Below are 22,331 nucleotides of genomic sequence, written 5' to 3' on the forward strand. Positions count from 1 at the left end.
CCCCCACTAACTATGGACATTGTTGACCCCCCCCCCATGGCACCAGCCACTTTTACAACTCAAAAACACTTTAAAATCTATTTGCACTGTGTAAGAATGTTTACAATTTCATTGTCATAGACCAGTTTAGACCATTTTATACTGTCATATTTATATCAAACTGCCATATTTATATCTATATTTATATCCAATCCCAATACTGACATACCTATTCCACACTATTTATATCTCCGGACTTTATATTCCCGAATGTCTCTTAGCTGTACATATTTTATTTTTATTTTTATTTTTAGATCTATATTTCTATTTTTTTTTATATTCTTATATTTCTTATTTCTGTCTGGACAGAGGGAAACACAATTTCAATTCTCTGTATGTCTTGTACATATTGCAGTTTTGACAATAAAGTCGACTTTGAACTTTGAACTTTGATTAACGAGTGTTTTATTAATCGTCAGTGAGTAATAAATTACATTTATTATTAGTGTATCTCCTACATCACACACACACACACACACACTCCTTCAGCCTTGACCATATCACACCTACATGTGATATCAGTGAGCTAATGGTGTGAGCACCACCATCATTTCTTTGTCCTCTCCTATCAAAGAAACAAGTGGTGATCCACCATCTTGGACCCGAGTCCAACCCTTCGATCAGCCATCTTGGTTGTAGTCTTTCTTTGTCCATGCCATGCGGTGTGGCACTTTGAACCCTAGCCACCATTTTGCTTTTGTTCTTCCAGAAACACGCGCACACACACACACACACACACACACACACACACACACACACACACACACATACACACCTGTATATAGTACATGTTAGTTAGATTGTGTGTTTTCATTTTGTGTTAAATAAAAGACTTTTGAACCTTCATGCTGTCTATTCAATATTGTACAAGAGTGAATGTTGCCAACCTCTACTCTGTCAAGGACTCTAAAATCCTTAGACCATTTCTAGCTGTTATGGTAATTTTGGTTGTAGTTATAAAGTGCTATAAAGAGTTACAAACTGACCGTTCAGTACCTTTTAATGAGACTTATTTAGTGAATTGGCTTTTCCCTTCATCAAGGGTGGTGCCCTGAGGTGATCTAATGTAAATTGGATTTATTATTGATCATAATTAATAATAATCCCTGATAATCATTAATTATTATTGATAGCCAAATTAAACCCAAATTCCCTATTAATGTTGCATGAAGCACTACATAAGAATGCTCTGTAAATTTAAATCTTATTTTATAGTTTTTTTCTGCTATATACTTCTCAGGTTATTATTTGAAGTATTGAGCTAGGCTCATTAAAGTTCATCTATCCAGTAGCCTACTGCTGTGTTGGATAACGCTGCACCTTCACCCATTTACAGCACCCCCTCCCAGAAAATAGTTCCAAAATCCCAGTCAGTGTTGTGTCCAGAACTTTTTTCCACTGTGCTCAAGTGGCCTTAAAATCTGTTATTCCAGGTTTCAAAAATTCTATAAACAACACAGTGACTTAAGTATTAAACTTCCATGAGATAGTGATGTCAGACTCTGTTACATCATGTAACACTGGTGGATCTAGGCTAGCAGAAGGGCGCTTGTTACAGCAAACAAGGTCTCATAAATCCACCACACACTGCCTGACTAACAACAAACATTAGACAGACAAAGTTAGCCACTAGCTGGCAAAGAAAGAGAAACATCTAGCAGCTAAAGCCAGATACTTTTCTCAGGAGCCACTGGCTGCATCTGCTGGGTTAAGCAGGCCATTACTTGCTAATATGTTAGATATAACAACTTCAAAGGGTGATGATATTTGATGGCTTTGTTAGATCCATTAACACTATGTAACAGGCTACATGCTTCTCCCAAGGCACAGTTCATGCCTTTTCTGTTCAGCACTCATGGATGAAGCTGAAATATGTTGAAGTCAGGGCCGCAGAATGTGTAATTCTACACCACACGTCCCATGTGATTATGGCCTTAAACACTTCTCCACTAACCCAAGCATTTACCACTCCCAGCGAAGAAAAAAAATGGAAATGAGCACAACACCACAGCTTGTATGTAGGATACTGCCATCAGGGAGCGGAGGAGGAGGAAGAACACGGAGGATGCATGGAGGGACAGAAAAAAAATGGGAGAGAAAGAGATGGAGTAAATATTGGCAAATATATGAAAAAAAGAAAGGCAGAAGAATTCACAAAACGATAAGTGTTACAATTTTGAATAAATTCATTCATTATTTATGCAGATTTAGCATCTCTCTTAGGCACAAATGTATATCAGAAATGCTTTTACAACACAAGCATATAACATATATTGTATAGCATACTATTTCATATAGCTGCATAAACCAAAGTATTCTGACTTCAAAATGTCATGGGATTCATGTCTGTAAAGATTTGATTATCACTGTTGTGGTACAATGTCCATAACATTATCATGGAAGACCAGTTGTCTGTTTCATTATGCTTTGTGTACAGAGAGCAATAGCAGTAGGCAATTACAGGAAGGAGAGAATCATCTTAAAACTTTAATTACCTTTATTTGATGAGTCATTGAAATACATACAAAGAAGGAATACAGTGAGTGACTTGAAAAACAAACAAAAACAAAAGAAAGAACGAAGAACAAAAATGGATATACATACAGTATATTAAATCAAAAATGTATTAAGGCATTAGCAATGACCACGGTCCTGGTGGCTATCTTCTTTGTCAGTCCTTTCAATGTTTCAAAGTACACTTTCATTTCATGTTTGAATTGGTGAATATTGTGTTTCCTTTCAGTCCATTTGTATGTATATAAAACTTACCATACAAAATGAGAGGGTCCAAAATAAATACACAACTTCAGACCAGATTGTTTTTCTCGTTAAAAAATATCTTAGGCCCACATAACATTTCAAAAACTTTTTCAATATCAACCCAAAAGAACTTCACATAAATACATTCAGAAAATAGGTGTACAATAGTTTCTGTGCTAGTATTACTGAATACACGATTCAGAATTATATGAATGTCTGTACTCTCTTACCTCTTTCATTGGGATGCCATCAAAGTTTGTTGTATGGATGCTGTACTCATTGAGTGGAATGAGAGCACCTTTTTAAATACATTTTGAAAACTTGGAAGGTTCTGTGGTTCTGAGGTTCTTCAGGGACCCTGTAGCCTTTCTCTCTTTCTTCTCCAACTTTACAATCAGCAGAGCGTTCTGTCCTAAGAACATGGTGTTATGCATCATGGCTCTCATGAAACTTGGACACTTTAACTGAGTGGCCATAAAATATGTCAGAATAAAAAGCAACTCACCGGATGGAAGGCAATCTTTTGAGCAAAGGACCCAAGAAGTAAGTATTGACATGTGGAAATTGACATGTATGTATATATATATGAATGTGGCGTGGTGGAAAGGGGAGCTACGGAGTTGCGACAACGCCACCTGGGGTAATTTCACCCCCAGGAAATTCTAAGCTAACTTTTAATGACTAAGGTCACACAGGTTCGATGATACCACGGGGCAAGAGACAGTTTTCAAATTAAAGAGAGCACACTTTAACACATAAGTAAATCAGCAAAAATAATCAAAAATTCACACACACACACACACACACACACACACACACACACACACACACACACACAAGTCACCTATAATAATATTATCACATAAAAATTAGCACCCTGCAGGAGCAGAGATTAAAGGGCAGGGCTGGTGTTTACAAGGCGGCAGGGGCAAATCAAAAGTAGAAAGGTCGGTAAATTAAAACACCTGTGACACTACACTCACACACACACACTGGACACTCGTGAAGGGGACCACTATGGATTAAACTGCTGCCTCGGGCCCACAGCACCTAACCAAAACGCAAAAAAACAAGTTAAAACATGCAATAGGGTGCTACACAGAGCTGGTGTGGCAAAACACAATGAAAACAAAATACAGAAATGCAAAACACTAAATAACAAAATAGAAACTAATTATTCCTTAAACTGAAAGCAGTGGAATGCCCTTTAACCGGCTCAGAAGTGGGCAGCCTTATGAGAGGAGTGTCCACACGCTGAGGAGCCAGGCAGCTCAAGCCAAAAAGCGGCTCAATTGACAATACGCTCCGGACAGGACACGTTCATGGGGGAGCCACAACGGCTGAGTATAGTCAAACTGAACGTCGTCACGGAGAGCCAAAGACATCCAACATTTAAGTAGAGCCAAAACAGCAGCGTGGATCCCAGGAAAGGTGGCTAAATACCGCCCGACCATTTATCCCGGCCTCACTCCGCAAAGCTACAGTGAAGGCCAAGAGAGGCGGCGGAACAACAGTCTGCGCCGCGGGTCAATCACCCAGTGAAAGGGACAGGCAAGCGCATCCAGGAAGGGCTTCTGGCGGAGCGATGTGTCCCCCCACAGCCGATTGCGCTGAATGAAGAGGATTGTCCACCCGCAACTGCCACGCCGGACCACCGCCATAGTCAAGCCTCAGCCACCAGAGAGGGAGAGAAGCGGAGGAAAAGGATGAGACAGGTGTGTCTGCACCTCTATATGTAAGGGTGCATTATGCCGCCTCTCGATCAGGATGCCCAATAAGTTGGCACAGTGCCATATAGTGGCAGGGAGGGAGACGACCTGTCACATATATATATATATATATATATATATATATATATATATATATATATTAAAATATAATGGATACACCTTACCTGTTCTGGATATAAAGGTATTCCGTTGTACAAAATATAATAACAATTAAATTCTCCAAAATGCTTAAGCACACTGCATGTTTGTGTTTCGTTGTTGTTAGATCCAAGAAGCTTTATTGAATGTTTTTCGCTACTTTGCACTTACCTGTTGGCATTATTCCAGCATTAATGGTGAGAAAGACTATGAGACTTATGAGGTGAGAATGTATTCTGCAGTACATTCTGCCGTCAGCGTTGAATTTGAATGAATGACTCAAATGTCTGTATTATGGGAGAAAGCTAAGTTTAAAACATAGCATGATGGTCCTGCCTGAATATGAGTATAGTCTATATTAGCTATAACAAGTTTGTAGTATACCATGTGCTCATCAACTTTATTGTACCCTAGCCAAAATAACTGGAATTATTAACAGTGACAGTGAAACAGGCCACTTCAATGCCTCTAACACATTTATGTTCAACTAGACTTGATCACCACTATAGCCACTCTGACCTTTTCAACTTCCTCATTCAGCAGTGGTGCACATCTGCAAATGGATGGTTTGGCCCAATTTACGCCCACAGCATTACCGTCTGCATTTCAATCAGAACTCACTTTGATGATTTTCTTCTTGATATATATATATATATTTTTTGTCCATTCAGTGTTTGAAATGCGTTTGAAATGAATATCCCTCTTTGTTACTTTGATCTAGTCTCTCTGCAGTGTTGGCTATTGTTACAGGCTATAGTGCCATCCATTCACAGCTATACACTTCTGTGAGTAGCCAAGGCCTGATGAGGAAGGAAGTGATTGTCTGATAAGCCACACACACACACATACCCCTTTTTACTACATTGTGGGGTCCAAAGATCCCATCAGCTACAGCCTGATGGGATCCACCCTGGATCCTATGATATTTTGCTAATTAAGTGTAATTAAGCACATGTTACAAATAAAATGCTTGGAAAATTAAATACTGGTTTGTCAATTGATAACTTGTACCAGACCTGCTTTACAAAAGAGACGATAAAACATTATTACACTTCACTGAATCTAAGGATCAAAACGAGCAGATACAATATTTTCTTTCAAAGCGCACCTGGTGGAGAAAAAAACCTATACCTACTGCACAAAAGAGAGGGACAATTTTAAATGCAAATTTTCACAAGTTTTATTTTAAAATGGCCTGCACTTATTTAGAACATCCCATTACATCCAACCATGATATTTGGTGTATTGAACAGAGGGGAACAGAGAAGCAGGAGCAAGGTCTCCTCAGAGGCCTGAATAAAAAACACTGATAAAAGGGTCATTCCATACCAACTCACCCAAAATCCAGAACTTTTCCCAGTTGATGTCATGGATTTCCTTGAAAAAAATCACACTGAAACATCTATTAAATTCATGTGACCTTGTAAAATCTTATAGCTGTTCTCCAAATACTTTTCAAGTTATGAATTTTTTTAATTTGCTCATTTTTCACTGGATTAGGTTGAAATCTGCCCTGAGACCCTGAGGAAACTTGGGAATATGTTTTCATTTAAATAGTTGTTGCTGAATGGTTACAGTAATCAAATTAATAACAGGAAGTCATTTTTTAACAGAACAAAGAATCTGTCATTTTCAAAAATGCATATCTCCTCTAATTTTTACTTTCTTGCAACCAAACTTATGTGACGTGTAGTATAAATATTAAAAGTTGAAGTTTAAGCTTGACTGAGTTGGAAACAGACAAAAAAGTATTGAAGTTGAGAAGTGGATGTTCTGATTTGACAGATGATGCCACAGTTTGTTTGCATCACCAAAAGAACTTTTGTTAAAATATAACTTTCTTCAAAAACAGTGTTGTGATCCCAACTTGCATCCTAACAGCAGACAGAAATGCTGACTGAGAATCATAAATATGTATATATGTATATATGTATATATATATATGTATATGTGCTTTGATCACATGATTGGCATCGCTGTGCGGGGTTGAGGTGAAGTCTTAACAAGTGAGTCTTGAGTCTTTTATGGAAGATGGTGAGTGACTCTGCTGTCCTGACATTGGTCGGGAGTTCGTTCCACCACTGAGAGTCACGACTTTGCTGAGCGACCTTTGTTTGCTCTCAGTGACCAGCTGATGTAGTGGAGCGAAGTGCACACGCTGGGGCATGTGGTCTGACCAGTGTTTGGAGGTAGATGGGTGCAGTTCCATTGACGGCCTTGAAGGCCAGTACCATCGTCTTGAATCGGATGTGGGCTGCAACAGGAAGCCAGTGACGGTCGTGGAGGAGTAGGTCACATGGGAGAATTTGGGTAGATTGAAAACAAGGCGCACTGCAGTGTTCTGGATACGCTGCAACGGTTTAGTCGCAGAGGCTGGGAGTCCAGCCAAGAGTGAGTTGCAGTAGTCCAGGCGGGAGATGACCAACGCTTGGACCAGGACTTGCGTTGCGTCCTTTGTGAGGAAAGAGCGGATGCTGCGGATGTTGTAGAGGGCAAATCTGCAGGATCGGGCCACAACAGTGATGTTGGGGGTGCAGGATAGTCTGTCATCGAGGATTACGCCCAGGTTCCTCGCAGTCGATGAAGGCGACACTGTGATGTCCTCAACAGTGACTGACAGGTCCGTGCGAGGGCAGTCTTTAACAGGGATGAAGATGAGTTCAGTTTTATTAAGGTTGAGCTTGAGGTGGTGCGTAGTTGTCCAAGCGGAAATGTCTGCCAGACACTCCGAGATGTGCATTGCAACGTGGGTGTCGGAGGATAGGGGAAAAGAGAGGAACAGTTGGGTGTCGTCTACATAACAGTTGTAAGAGAATCCATGTGATGTGATTGCAGAGCCTAGTGATCTAGTGTTTAATGAAAACAGAAGTGGTCCTAGTACTGAGTCTTGAGGGACACCAGTTTCCAGAAAGCAGGGTTTGGACAAGGAGCCATTCCATATGACCTGAAAGGTGTGATTTGTCAGGTATGATGTGAACCAGGTTAGAGCAGAGTCAGTGATGCCAAGTTCAGCCAGAGTGGAGAGGATGATTTGGTGGTTGTCTGTGTCAAACACAGCAGATAGGTCGAGGAGAATGAGGACAGATGAGTGGGATGAGGCTCTGGTGGCACGGAGGGACTCAGTCACTGTGAGGAGGGCCGTCTCAGTGGAGTGAGCATTTCTGAAGCCTGACTGATTGGGGTCAAGGAGGTTGTTTTGTGAAAGATAGGACAGTTGGTTGTAGACGGCACGTTCCAGGGTTTTAAAGAGGAATGAAAGAAGAGATACAGGCGATAGATCACCACAATGTTGAGCTTGAAGGGAAGGGTGACAGAGACAGCTTGAAATTCAAATGCAGATCTGGGTAGGTTGTCCAGGGGAAGGACCTGGTAGGACCACATGGGGGTGATGAGGAGTCCAGTTCCTCCTCCTCAACCTGTTTGTCTTGGGGAGTGTGAGAATGAGTAGGCAGTTGAGGGGGCAGCTGGAGTGGCAGTGTTTTCTGGGGTGATCCAGGTCTCTGTAAGGGCCAGGAAGTGGAGAGTCTGCAGGGAGGCATAGGCTGAAATTGTGTCCGCCTTCGTGACTGCAGACTGGCAGTTCCATAGCCCCCCTAGTACTTCAAGTTCAGTACTGGTGGAGAATGTTGGGTAACAGAGATTGGCTGGGTTACAGCCTCGAGCAATGGGTCTCCGGTGAAATCTTCCCCGGTTTGATGTCCTGACTGGGATTGGGTAGGACTCATGGCTGCGATGGGTGGTGGACAGTGAGTTACTTGGACTCCCTCGGTGGACTCCCGCAGAGAGACTCCCTAAGTCTTCGTTCGGCTGCCCTGACACTACAGCTGATGCTGTAGTGACTAGCCCTTATGTGCTAGATTTACCTCATGAGGGGTTAGCTCCTCCCTGCAATCAAGCCTATTCACCACAGCTGAGTTGGCCAAAACTGGCTAATGGCCACTCGGCATCAACAGTTTCACAAGAATTTACACAAAAGGTATCTAGACAAGATTAAATATTTCAACTAACCCTACACACAGAATGCCTAAACACTGGATCTACAATTACTTTCTGACTTACCAACAACAAGATAACATGCAGCTTTCTTCCCCTAGACAAAATGTAACTGTTGACCCATGCCTGCCTCACCATCATGTAAGCAGTAATAACCAGACACCAATGCACCCAGCAGAGGGTGCCAGGAATCTGGGTCTCTGGATTGGGTCTGGCAAATTGTCTCGATAGCGGCCCCTAAAAAAATTCAACATAGTAGCCCTCAAGTATATGACCAAAACCTGGTAGGCATATATATCATACCAAGATATACAAAAAACGTGTGTTATAGCCATACCTTAGATCCAACAGGAAGTCTGTAATTTTGAATTTAGGTTTTTTTTGCAATTTTCAAATGCTGTACTTTAATGATATCAACCTCCAATTGGATCCGTACAAATTCAAGACCTTACCATGTTAATTGCACCCAAAAAAAATTCAAAGAAGCAGCCCTTACAGTAGGCTAGTTTTCACTTAGATGTACAAAACTGGTAAGCATGTGTGTTGTATCTAGATCTACTCTTAGCGCCATCACCTAAACCCGACTGTGAAAATCTTTTTTACAATTTTTTTTTGGCTCATTTACAGCTGCTGTACTTTAACCAACTCCTAGAGAACAAATGGATATACTTAGGTCTTAGGAATTAGTTCAGCAAAATCTAAAGATATTTGTGATGTTAAATTATGAAGCTTTTGAACCTTTGTTAAATGATGTGTCTGTTGTGTGGCGTCAAATTTCAAAGTTTTGCTATGAAACAGAAAATTGTCGTGACATGGTTACATTTTCCCCAGCCTTCACATGGCTGACAAGAGTCCCAGGTGAAGACAGCAGATATGAACCTGCCCACATTTAAGCTGCCTAGCTACAAATCTGATTTCCAGCCTTCATTCCAATCTGCTAGACCCTAGCCTGGGGGTTTCCAGCCTGCTAGCCACCAGCTTGTTTCCCAATCTGCTGGCATCTAACTTGGCAGCTTCCAGCCTTCAAGATTCTAGTTTGATAGACTCCAGCATGCTAAACAAGGTTATGGTTAACTTCATACTGTAATGGCGTGTTCAGACCAAACACAAAGAGAATACTGGCCTTGCTTTACATGCACGAGTTTGATCTCAGGATTATTAATTTTTATTCACGTTACTCATGAATAACAGTCTTCTTCTGGGTGACTGCAGCTTCTGTCTCTGGTGAGTAGCAGTCTCTTAATAGGTGTGTTAAATTCGATAAATAGTAACTGTGACCAGCAAAGTAGACGTAGACTGAATTAATCTGTTTTACCACATTAGTGTGAACCCCAAAAGAAGAGATTTCTCTGTCACCAATAAATGGATCATAATGCCGCCTTGTAAAAAGAAATGAATTCATGCTTCGTCAGGTCTGTCGGTTAGACGACAAGCAAACAACTTTTAAAAAATACTTGTTCCCTGGATGGAATTCAGATCAATCAGGGCTATGCTGTGCTGAGACATATTTCCACGACTTACCAGGAAGTCCGACTTCCTCGCTCACTGTCCTCTATGCCAGCTCCACGATTATCTTCTCCATTGCTGTTTGTGAATGTCCAGACAAAAACTGCCCTTCACCTGTTGTTTGTATTCGCTTCATGTCCATGACATATTATACAGATAGAGACATTTAAACTGTAGTGAAACACTTGTATGACGTCCATATGACTGTCTACAGGTCGTTTTCAGGTTGATTTTTGCTGGGAACCGCGCATGGTGCAGTAAAAATAGGTGGTACTCTGAATCTCTAGATGATGCGCCGCTGCAGCCTCGCATGAGAGGTGTGACTCACGCAGCCAGTGCAGCCAGACTGTTAGCATTGTTACTGAGTAACCAGCCAAGGGAAGATCCTGATAGGGTGGAACGTGGGGGCTTTGTTCTCTTAGTGCAAGAGTTAGTGGTTCTGGGTTAATTCAGACTTGAAAACATTTACTTTTATCGTGAATGATCAAGAATGATTTTATGTTAAGAACATAAAAAATATATAATTAAAAGGAAATAAATCCAAACAAAATTGAAAGCTGTCTTAAAGCCACAGACCATTACCCATGGCGCACACCATCCCTGCTGACAAAACAGTCACAGGAATACAGAAATGCTGAAAATGTTTTATAAAATCATGTATGAAAAGTGCAGTTGCTCCAAGAAAAGAGATATTATGATTATCAATAATTCTGCTTGCTCCAGCCTTCTATTTCAATGAAGTTTGCTGTTCTTGATCTGAAAATCCCCTGATTCAGTAGCACAATGCTGGAGGTAGTTTGGAGTGGGATTTTCATCTGCTTCAGAACAAGTTCATGATCAGAGTTTAAGTTAGATTTTCTAGTAGTAAGATGGGGTGAACCAAAATTTGACTATTTATTTTATTCTGTGTTTTTTGTTCTAAATAGCACCACATTTCTGCTCATGTTACCATGGTGATGACAGTGCATGCAGATGTGGCAGCCAGCATCTCTCATAAACCGTTACATTTTTTATTTAAAAAAATTATGTTTTTCTCTCTGTGCCTTTATTACTGACGCACATATTTCCTGTGAAAGAAATGCACTCATCATGATTGGAAATGTTTAGATTAAGACAAAACTTGAGACAATCACTGCCTACCATCTCTACTGATCAGCCAGTCAGACCAGCTGGCCCAAATGCAACAGAAAACAGTGCGCTCGCCCAGGGAAGAGAGGGAAGAGAGCTAAGAAAAGAGCGAAGCTAACCCAGCATGGACCGAAGGCTCCTCTTCCCAGCCCATTCCTAGCTAATGTTGAGTTGCATGAAATAAGACACAGGCTGACAGGTTGCAAATTACACTTATAAAATGGAACAAGTCTTATTTTCTATCAAATTAGAGAAAACCTAGCAGTTACAACCTAATAAGAAACCAGAAACCTGAATTATGCTGAAATTAGAAACTGTATTTAATGCCATATTAGACTGAGAATATTCTATACTTAGGTGCTATTATACCAATTACAATAAGAATTCATTGGAATACAAATAGGTGATTCTAATTCACTATCGGACCACAATTTTTACATTTCTGAATATAGATTAAACATATTAGAACTTCCAGTTATCATGCTAAACTAGGCAAACTGCATCCTGACTTAATCTCTGTACTTACCAATTTGATTTCAAAATATAAATGTAAAGTGTGATTATATATTTTCTAACATTGTGGAACTGCTACATTTACTAAAGTGAATAGTCTGAATCCCCCAAATTCTCCCATTACTGATAATCAACAACATGTAATGGAATGCTTTATATCTTATAATTTTGTAACAATGTAGACTAGCTATTTTACCCTACTTTGCATTTTGTACTCAATCTATGTACCAACTTGATACAGATTCAAGACTGGAAACATAATAGCATGCTGAAAAGCAATGTTTTGCTGCCCTTTCCGGTGTTTGTTTAATCCAGTATCATTGATGCGTGTGGTTGTGGTCAGATGTGTGAAGTGATGTCACAGGGTCCTGGAGTACTTAAGGTACTTTTAAAAGTAACTACTTCCTCAAATTCTTCTAGAAATCTCCCTCCCAGCATAACCCAAGACTGACTGACAACCACTCAGTGTAGCATGGGCAGTGACGTAGAGCTGGTAGTCAAGAGTTAACCAGCAATAAGAAGCTGCTGTCCGACTGTCTGTCTGTGTCACTGCTGGAAAGACAGGGAGTCTGGTGGAGCTTTGACAGTTACTAGAAGGGGACATTTGGTCCAGCTGGTTCAGCATGCTGGTTGGGAGACGCTGTTGATCATCTCAACGTCTGCCCACATCTGTGTATTTCTGTCATAAGTAATGCAGGCTTTAGTTTAAAAAAAAAAAGGCAAAAAAAAGGGTAAAACAGCAAATTTAAAAAAAAAAATGTAGCAAAGTTTTAGGGAGCTGCAGGTGCATGTAGATGTAGCTTTGCACAGGAATCTCTCCTCCACAGCTGAGCATAGGCTCTGCCCCCCTGCTCCATCTGGCCCTGCCCACCCAACACATGGCAAATGTGGCATCAGAAATAACATATTGTGTGTTTAAGAATTAAACTTCTGCGTCAAAGTGTTATTGATAACATTCAGATAACATTTATAGGTGGCATTCAATCTCTCCCATACCAGTGCACTGACGTTACAACACTGCTGTTGTTCGAATTATCTGCCCCTGTAAATCGTTGCTAGTTTGTGTGAATGTTAGCTAAATTGCTAACGCTAGCTAACGTTATTGTTGCTAAAGCTATCTATCTAACATTAGGGCAGTACAGTATGCTGGGCGCATATTGTAAGACTCAGCCATTCTTGGGTTTTTTTCCACAAACTGTCAACTACCAAGACTGTTGTAGAAGATGGAACCAAACGTCAGAATTCTTACACAGACATAAACAAAAGAAACATTTAAAAAATATTGATTTACAATCATAACAATGTTTTTAAGGAAAAGAGATACTTGATTTGTCTACATAAAAATGTTCAATTTGACCTTTAAGAAATGAAAATTGTTGACTATACATTTGACTTATATTGACAACATAGAGTATAATCAAACAAGCCCCATCTCTATTTAGATGTCTGAGCTGTGTAAATGTAAAATCATTCGAGTAACATCAGAGAAGAGTTGACATTTACCACAAACAGATAGAAAGCCAGATGAGTCAGTCAGCAGCTTTTAGAACTGATGACACTGTCCCGTCATGCACATAGACGCACACACCTACTCATTCACACTCCACCAAAACGCACACTAACCCTGAAACTCATACACACACCCATGTGGCTTGTTATCACATAATCATACACATCTGTTAGTCATTGCAAAGCAGCTCTCCACTTGTTTGGATATTTTGTCGCATCCTAATGTGCTCTTTCTGCTGTCAGAGCCCTCTCATTTGTAAAGCAAATGGTCTTCAAAGACACTGATGAGCAGTGTGATGAATGGGATCCTCCCATAAAATTGCTGAGTGATAAAATATGCCAGAAGCAGATAAGGTCTGTGTGTGTGTGTGTGTGTGTGTGTGTGTGTGTGTGTGTGTGTGTGTGTGTGTGTGCACGTGCGTGTGTGTGTGTGGTGGGGGTGTCATCTCCTCTGTGCTAAGAGGAGACAGTGTTAAACAAATTAACCTTGATAGTTTATGGCCTGATCAAGTGCTAAACCAAAAAAGATTTTGTCATAAAAGAGACGTTTTTATGAAATATACTTATTCATGAACTGTATGTGATCAGAATTACAGCTGTATATCAGGCCGATATTGGCTCTCTCATTAATTAAGTAGATACCAGCCAGTATCCCATGATGGATATGATGCAGGCTGATTGATTACATTTTAATTCTAACATTAATCTGGAGCAGACTGCTTGTCTATGGAAGCACCTTAACCTAATGCAACACAGTGGTGTGATTAAGTATGTACGAATGTGAGCAAGCCTGAAGGCCTAATAAATTCTGCTCAATTGAGAATAAGTGCAGACCAAGTGAAGACAATATTTTCTAAACTGCTTCCAAGTGGATATTAATTCTATCTTTTAAAAATAATGGGGTAGTGCACCACTGTTACACATCAAGAATAGGCACAGAAACAGTTTTATAGTAACGTATGTGGTTCTGGAGAAGCCTCATCAAATCTGAGAAGATAACCCTGATGATGTCATAATGATGATATCGGGGTTATCTTAGCTCGGCCTTAACTTAAATTCACTTTTTACCCACTGATGACTAAATTGCTAGATTGGAACCTAGTTGCTAAATTAGCTAAATAGGCTTCAAAGAAGAGATTTAGTGTAATCTGGTCTAATTGCAAATTGTATTAAACCCAAGAGTGCCAGAATAGTGGAGGTCCTCACCTCCACTATTCTGGCACTCTTGGGTTTAATACAATTGGATAGATGGATGTTGATCCATTCTGTGGGTTTTAACCATTAGCAATGGAGTTAAAGGGGGAATATTTTAGCTGTTTTAGAAGACAAGAACAGCAGGGGGACAAATGTATACATTTCCATTGTGTTTTTTGCAAGTCAGTCTGTTATCCCATCCTTATGTCAAACTACTGTTTCAGCAGTTTTCTATCTTACCTGTCAGCTATCTGCTTTTTTCCTTTGGACAGACATCCATCTATTGACATCTTTCTTGACCTCCCTCAGAATCTCATTCATCCCTGACAGCAGTGAATGTATTTGACACACCTCCTCTAAATCATACTTAAGACAGAGTCTGTCTTCTTATCCGCTATGTCAGTGCAGCAGACAGAAAACAGGATGACATGTGCCTTAAGGTCATGGGGTAGGATATAATAGGAAGCCATGGATTACAGTGCTGAGGTGTAGACAATGTTTTCTTGATACTGTAGGTTCAAAACCTCCTTATGACCTTTGAACGAGACCTGTCTGTGCTTAGCCCACATGGCATGCACCTTATCCCACTGATCTACCACAACTAGTTATGTAGCAGGAGGTTTATCCCTGTTTCTGAAGGAGGCTACAATAAGTGATGTTGCTGCAGCTTTGGTCAACTTATACTTATGGTGGTAGAGCTGGTTGGCACTAAGGGAAGGCTTAGTAATTTCATCCCATGTCAAGGTACATGTGCTTTTACTTTATCTTTTAAACATTAATACTGTTCATTGACAAACTGAAGCCAATTTTGCCATCATCTGTAAACCCCTCACATTACCAGAAAAGCTGTGCCCAACAGCATATTTTGACATCCTCTGGACATCCTTTTCCTAATGACTCAATTTGAGGGATGAGCCACCTTTCTCCATTGCTAAGTGACACTAAGTGGTCTCTGTTTCTGGGGATAAGTGCTGGACAGGAAAGCAGAGTATATCTGATCAACAGCGGGGCACCCACCACGATTCCCCACCCAGACCGGCCAGTGCTGGCGCTGACAGCAGCCCACTGTGTCAGTAGAGAGAGACAGAGGCCAATGACAGCCAATAAGAGAACACAGGTAACATTAGGCAAATAATGACTCATCAGTTGGTGATTTAATAATTTTTAACAGGAGGGAAGGCCCAATGGCAGCATGTCCATGGAAATATATGGATTTTGCAGTGTGTTTCTGTGACCCTGTCAATCTTCCATGACCACTCACAACTCGTCACTTTTAATATGAAGGTGACGCTACTATTGTTGCCAAATATATCAAAATATTGATAAGTATCAATACTTTTTTCTTTTTTACAGTTTCAGTACTCATTTTTCACAGTATCGATACACCAGATGTAATACATGCACAGCTGTAATGCCCACAAAGCCCTACCACCTCCAGGAGTAAATCAATTTGGATGCTGTTGTGCTGAACACACAGTACACAAGCCTTGTTATATTTATGTTTAAATAAAAATTTTAAGATTTTATGCCGTCAATGTTGTGTCAGTTTTTCCCTCTGGTATCGAATATTTGTTTTTGTTTCAAGGTAAGGTATGGAAGCCTACTGTATAGGCTACAATATAGTGTAGAATTTAGTTTTTATAATACATAGTTTAAAAAATATTATACATCCAAGATGAAACTGACACAAGGAAGGGTCTGAGAGACAAAAGACACAATTACAAATCTGTCTACTACTGCAGCACCATGACCAGTGCCAGGGATTTATCAATACACAGCACAGCTAGGCTACTGATATTTGAGTGCAATGGTCCAGACCATGGATTCTAACTTACACACACTTGGTTAGATAAAAGATTAATTAGTCAGGAACTTAATGACATATTCAACTAAACAACTCATCTGCCCCTGCACCCGCTCTGCTACTGGGGGATGGAGTCACTTTGCTGAAAAGGCCTCTTCTTAAAACAATGCCTCCTTCTGTTTTGGTTGTGCAATGGCAGACACACCTCCTTTGTGCTGTAATTCAACTATAATTTTTTTTTTAACATTACACTGTGAAATCAGTATTTACTTCAGAAGTTAAAGCAAAAAGAGCAGCAGAGCAGAGCAGCAGAGCAGAGCAGCAGAGCAGAGCAGCAGAGCAGAGCAGCATCAGAGTGGACCGGCGGACCGGCGGCCCAGCAGCCCAGCGGACCAGCGGACCAGCAGCCCAGCAGCCCAGCGGACCAGCAGCCCAGCAGCCCAGTGGACCAGCGGACCAGCAGACCTCATCCTCGCCCACTTTTCCCACCTACCACCCTGATCATCGGTGACTCCATCACTAGGAATATCCGATTCTTCAATGCCACCACCTGCTGTTTCCCCGGCGCCACAGCCCCAAAAATTCTGGAAAAACTTCCTGGGCTGCTTCAGTCACTCCCATCCTCCATAACGCGCATAGTGGTGCACGTAGGGACCAACGACTTGGCCCGGGGCGCCTCCGAGGTCACCAAAAGGGATTTTACCTCCCTCCTGGACTTCTTGGGCACGTGTGGAAAGTCCGTATTCATCTCCGGTCCCATTCCCACACTTGGTCGCGGGGACGCGCGCTTCTCCAGATTGCTTCAGCTGGACTCCTGGCTCAAGCATGCCTGCTACGCTCGAGGTTTCAACTTCGCGGACAATTTTAATCTGTTTTGGAACCGCCCCTCCTTCTTCAAGCCCGACGGCATTCACCCAAACACCACAGGTAGTCGCATGCTTGCAGCCAACATACAACACACTGTACATTTCGCTCCACGAGACTGACTATTTACACCACACACCCCCTTCACCGACACTCTTCCTCATCCCTCGCCAGCAGTGGCACAGACCACTGTCCAGCTCACTAGCGCCCCCGTACGACCCAACCAGTCATTATCCCTCCCACCTGAAACATTCCCCATACAATCCATCATAACACAGAGACCACCCCGCCCATGCTGTACATCCAGGACTATGAAGAAAAACAACTTGCTCCCCATACACTGCACTCCTGCCACCCCCTCCTCGACTCAGATCCAAAAACACCTCAAACTGGTCCTACTCAACACCCGCTCTCTGACCAACAAAAGTGCCATCCTACATGAACTAATCACTGACAATAAACTCGACCTCCTCTGTCTAAGCGAAACCTGGCACAAACCTCTAGATTACCTCTCCCTAAATCAGACCACACCCACTGGCTACATCTACATTGACAAACCACGCCCTGACGGACGGGGTGGTGGCGTTGCTGCCATCTTCAAGAAAAATTTCCTTGCATCCACTATCCCCATCCCTCCCGCTCAGTCTTTCGAACATATTGCCCTCAAACTGCCTGGTCCCACCCCCCTGGTCATCGCCATCATCTACCGTCCCCCCAAACCAAACCACTCCTTCCTCTCAGACCTCGCCGAATTCCTCACCCAGCTATCTGCCATATCCCCCGCAATTCTGCTGCTGGGTGATTTCAATATCCATATCGATGACCCTAACTCCAAAAGTGCAACAGACCTCCTGGAACTGCTTCAATGCCTTCAATTCACCCAGCATGTCAACTTCCCCACCCACTGTCGCGGCCACATCCTGGACCTAGTCTGCTCTGCCGGTTTCACCCTTCATAAACTCTCCAGCCTCAACCTACAGATCTCTGATCACCTGGCCATCATCATGGATTTCATCACCCCCCTGCGTCCCCCAAAACTCAAACGCAACATTACCTTCAGGAACATTAAATCCATCTCCCCCTCAGCTTTTTCTGACTTGCTGGCCAACACACTGTCCACCCCCCCTTTAACTTTTAACCCCACTGACCTGGTCAACCATTACAATGACACACTGTCCCTCTGCCTCAATAACCTGGCCCCCCTCAAAACCAAATCAGTCTCTTTCACCCACTCAGCTCCCTGGTACACTCCCCAACTCCGTCAAATGAAAATCCGTAAGCGCCAGCTTGAAAGACTCTACAAGAAAACCGGTCTCACAGTCCATCTCAACATTTACACAGACCACCTCTCAGACTACAAAAACGCCCTCACCAATGCACGGTCCACCTACTACTCTCAGCTTATTCACTCTGGCTCCAACAACCCCAAGACTCTTTTCTCCACCATCAACAAACTCCTGAAACCCTGCGACAACACCCTCACCTCCTTCACAGTCAACAAATGCAACTCCTTCCTGGCATCCTTTCAGTCTAAGATCGACACTATCTACAATCAACTAAGCACTTCCCCCCCCATTACAGCCTCTCCACCTCTCACCCCCCCCATCACCACCACCACTACTCAACCTCTGTCACAGTTTACCCCTGTCTCTCCCCTGGAACTCCTCCCCATTATCACCAAGATAAAAAACTCTACTTCTGTTCTGGACCCTATCCCATCCTCCATCGTGAAATCCTGCCTCCCTACAATCTCCCCATTAATCGCCATCATTATTAACTCCTCCCTCTCCTCTGGCTCTGTCCCCAAATCCCTCAAACTGGCCGCTGTCACCCCCATCCTCAAAAAACCTGGCCTGGATCCTGACATCATCTCAAACTTCCGTCCTATCTCAAACCTCCCTTTCCTGTCAAAGATTCTGGAACGTGTTGTCGCCTCACAAATCCAAACCCACCTCCACTCTCATGAACTGTACGAACCTTTTCAATCTGGATTTCGCCCCAAACACAGCACCGAAACCGCTCTCCTGAAAATTACCAACGACCTCCTCCTCTCTGCAGACTCCGGCCACCTCAGTATACTCATCCTCCTTGACCTCACTGCAGCCTTCGACACCATCAACCACTCCATCCTCCTGTCCCGCCTACAAACATTTCTCAACATCACCGGCTCCGCTCTTTCCTGGCTCAAATCCTACCTCTCAGACAGACAACAGTTCATCCATGTCAACAACTGCTCCTCCTCCACTGCCCCCCTGCTTCAAGGCGTCCCCCAGGGCTCAGTGCTTGTCCCACTCCTCTTCATCATCTATCTACTCCCCCTTGGCTCCATCATCCGTCGGCATGGTCTCCGTTTTCACTGCTATGCCGACGACATCCAACTCCACATCTCCACAAAATCCATCACCCCTGCCACCCACTCTACCCTCACAAACTGCCTGTCAGAACTACAATCATGGCTGCAAAAAAACTTTCTGAAACTAAACAGTGACAAATCTGAAATCATACTCATTGGCCCAAAACATCTCACCACATCGACCCAGAACTTCACCCTCAGCTTTGACAGCATCAACCTGTCTCCCTCTCCCTCCATCCGTAATCTTGGCATCATCATGGACAGTACTCTTTCATTCGAACAGCACATCAGCCGCCTCACCCAAACTGCTTTCTTCCATCTAAAAAACATTGCCCGCCTCCGCCCACTACTCTCCTTCTCTGCAGCTGAGGCTCTCATCCACGCATTTATCACTTCAAGACTGGACTACTGCAACAGCATCCTCTATGGCTCATCTTCCAAAGTCCTCAATAAACTTCAATACATCCAAAACTCTGCTGCCCGCCTCCTCACCCACACCCGCTCCCGTGAACATATCACCCCCGTACTCCAAAACCTTCACTGGCTCCCTGTCCCACACCGAATCAACTTCAAGCTCCTCCTACTCACCCATAAAGCCCTCCACAACCAGGCCCCTCCCTACCTCACGGACATGCTCCACCACCACACTCCTTCTCGAAACCTCAGATCCTCAGACGCTAACCTTCTCTCACCCCCCCTCAGGACCAAGCACCGTACCTGGGGGGATAGAGCCTTCTCCATTGCTGCCCCCTCCCTCTGGAACTCCCTCCCCAAACACATCCGTGACTGCCCAGACTCATCCACCTTCAAGTCATTACTCAAAACACACCTCTTCAAACTCGCTTTTCATCTGCACCTGTAGCTGTTTGCTGTACTCAACCTGTTCTCCCAAAAAACCTACACAGATCCATATCCTCATACACTGTTCTTTTTACTACATATTTCTCCTCTATCGCACCATGCACTTGAGTTTATGCACCATGCACTTGATTTTATGTATTCTTGTATGTATTCTATTCTTGTAAAGTGTCTTTGAGAGTTTTTAAAAGCGCTGTACAAATAAAATGTATTATTAAAAAGTTGTCTATTGCCAGCTAAACAATACAGCCTACTATGAAGCTACAGGCAGGTAACCTGTAAATGAATGCTATGTGGGCTTCAGAAAAGAAGGTTATGCTTTTGAATTTTAAAACTACTGAATGATGCACTTTTGCGTCACAGCACATGCGTTGGCTTCATCAGTGCCTGTCAGAAGCACTTGATTTCTTATCCAGTTTGAGCCCCCATTCAATTATAAAGTTTTTTTAACACTATGTTTTATCTCTTTTATCCGTTTTAATGTTTAATCATCGGATGGCCGGATAAGTTACAGGCATCAGTTTCCAACACGGAAGTGTAGGCCATTTGCCTGGTCTCTCCACTTCCACTGCTTTTGGACTTTTTATTCACTTAAATCCCCTGCATAAACCCGATCTTAATCAGTTTTTATTGTTTTACATTTGCTCAACTGGACTACCAGCTTCTTGACACCAGCTGCCGAGATGATTAAAATAGACCTGCCATATCTCCAATCTACTCAGCGGGCCCAATTTTTGGGCCTGTGCCAGTATGTTTCATTTCATATCCTAAGAAGCTGATTCATTTGGACCCACTGCTATATTATTGCTGTGGACTCCTGTTGTCGAGTCCTGGCGTGTAAGTCTCACATGGCTGCCTGTACCTCTGCCATTCTATATAGTCTATACAGATTTATACACAAGAAAAAACACAAACATCTGTGCTGCCATGGCTGTTTTCTGTGTTTCCTTAGCTTCATCTGACTTCATCATAACTCATTGCGCCACTCACCTCACCATCCGGATGTTACAGCTGCCTTCACCTGACCCAGAAAATCTCGGCGTTGGAAAGGAGAATATCCATCCTATACCAAATTCGAGATGAAGAATGGATACACAACTCTCTGGTCACCGTGGGCCCTGCTGTCTAGAACCCATCCACCAGAGAATTAGACTCAACTGTCCCATGTCTGGATGTCACAACTTCCCAGGTTGCAGACCACTGGACCCAGCTGGGAGCTAAGCCCAAGGCCCTGGTCAGCTCCACTCCTTGTCGGAAGGGTTGCCAGCAGGGGTAAACATGGTGGGAGGCCCCTCTGTCGCTGTTCTCCACCTTAGGACCTCCAACCGACTGATAGATTTTCCATTCTGGACGAGCACTGGTCGTCGCGGCCTGTCACCTGTCGCCCCCACCCTCTAAGTCTCTGCTCGGGAGCCCTTCTTCACGTCCTGGTCACATACAGTGCACCCCTCGCCCTGAGACCAGCTCTCCAGCTGAGAGCCCCACTGCCGGGAAGGCCCTGCCGCCTCGTTGCAACAGCCCCAGGATCCATCTACCCATCTCCCGATGGCTAGCATGGCGCACACGGTGGATGCCGTGCACAATTATGCCTCTTCTGATAACACCCAGCCAGCACTCCGGCAGCCACTCTTCTCCCCCACAACTTCGATCATCAGGGACTCCATTAACAAGAATGTGCAGTTTTTTAATGCTGTTAGACACTGTTTTCCCGGGGCCATAGTCCCGGTCATTCAAAGCAAGCTCCAGGAGTTGCTACAATCACTCCACTTCTCAATTACAAGAATAATTGTTCATGTGGGAACAAAAAACAATCAAACTTCTTTGCTTGGAGGTGACAAAAGCTGATTTTAACAGTCTTTTTAATGTCCTCAAACACTGTGGGAAGAAGTGTGGAAACTGTGGAAACTGTGTGGAAGTCCCATTCCAACCAATGGACACGGTG

The sequence above is a fragment of the Pagrus major genome, chromosome 18 (genome assembly GCF_040436345.1).
Source record: "Pagrus major chromosome 18, Pma_NU_1.0".
In the NCBI taxonomy this organism is placed as follows: domain Eukaryota; kingdom Metazoa; phylum Chordata; class Actinopteri; order Spariformes; family Sparidae; genus Pagrus; species Pagrus major.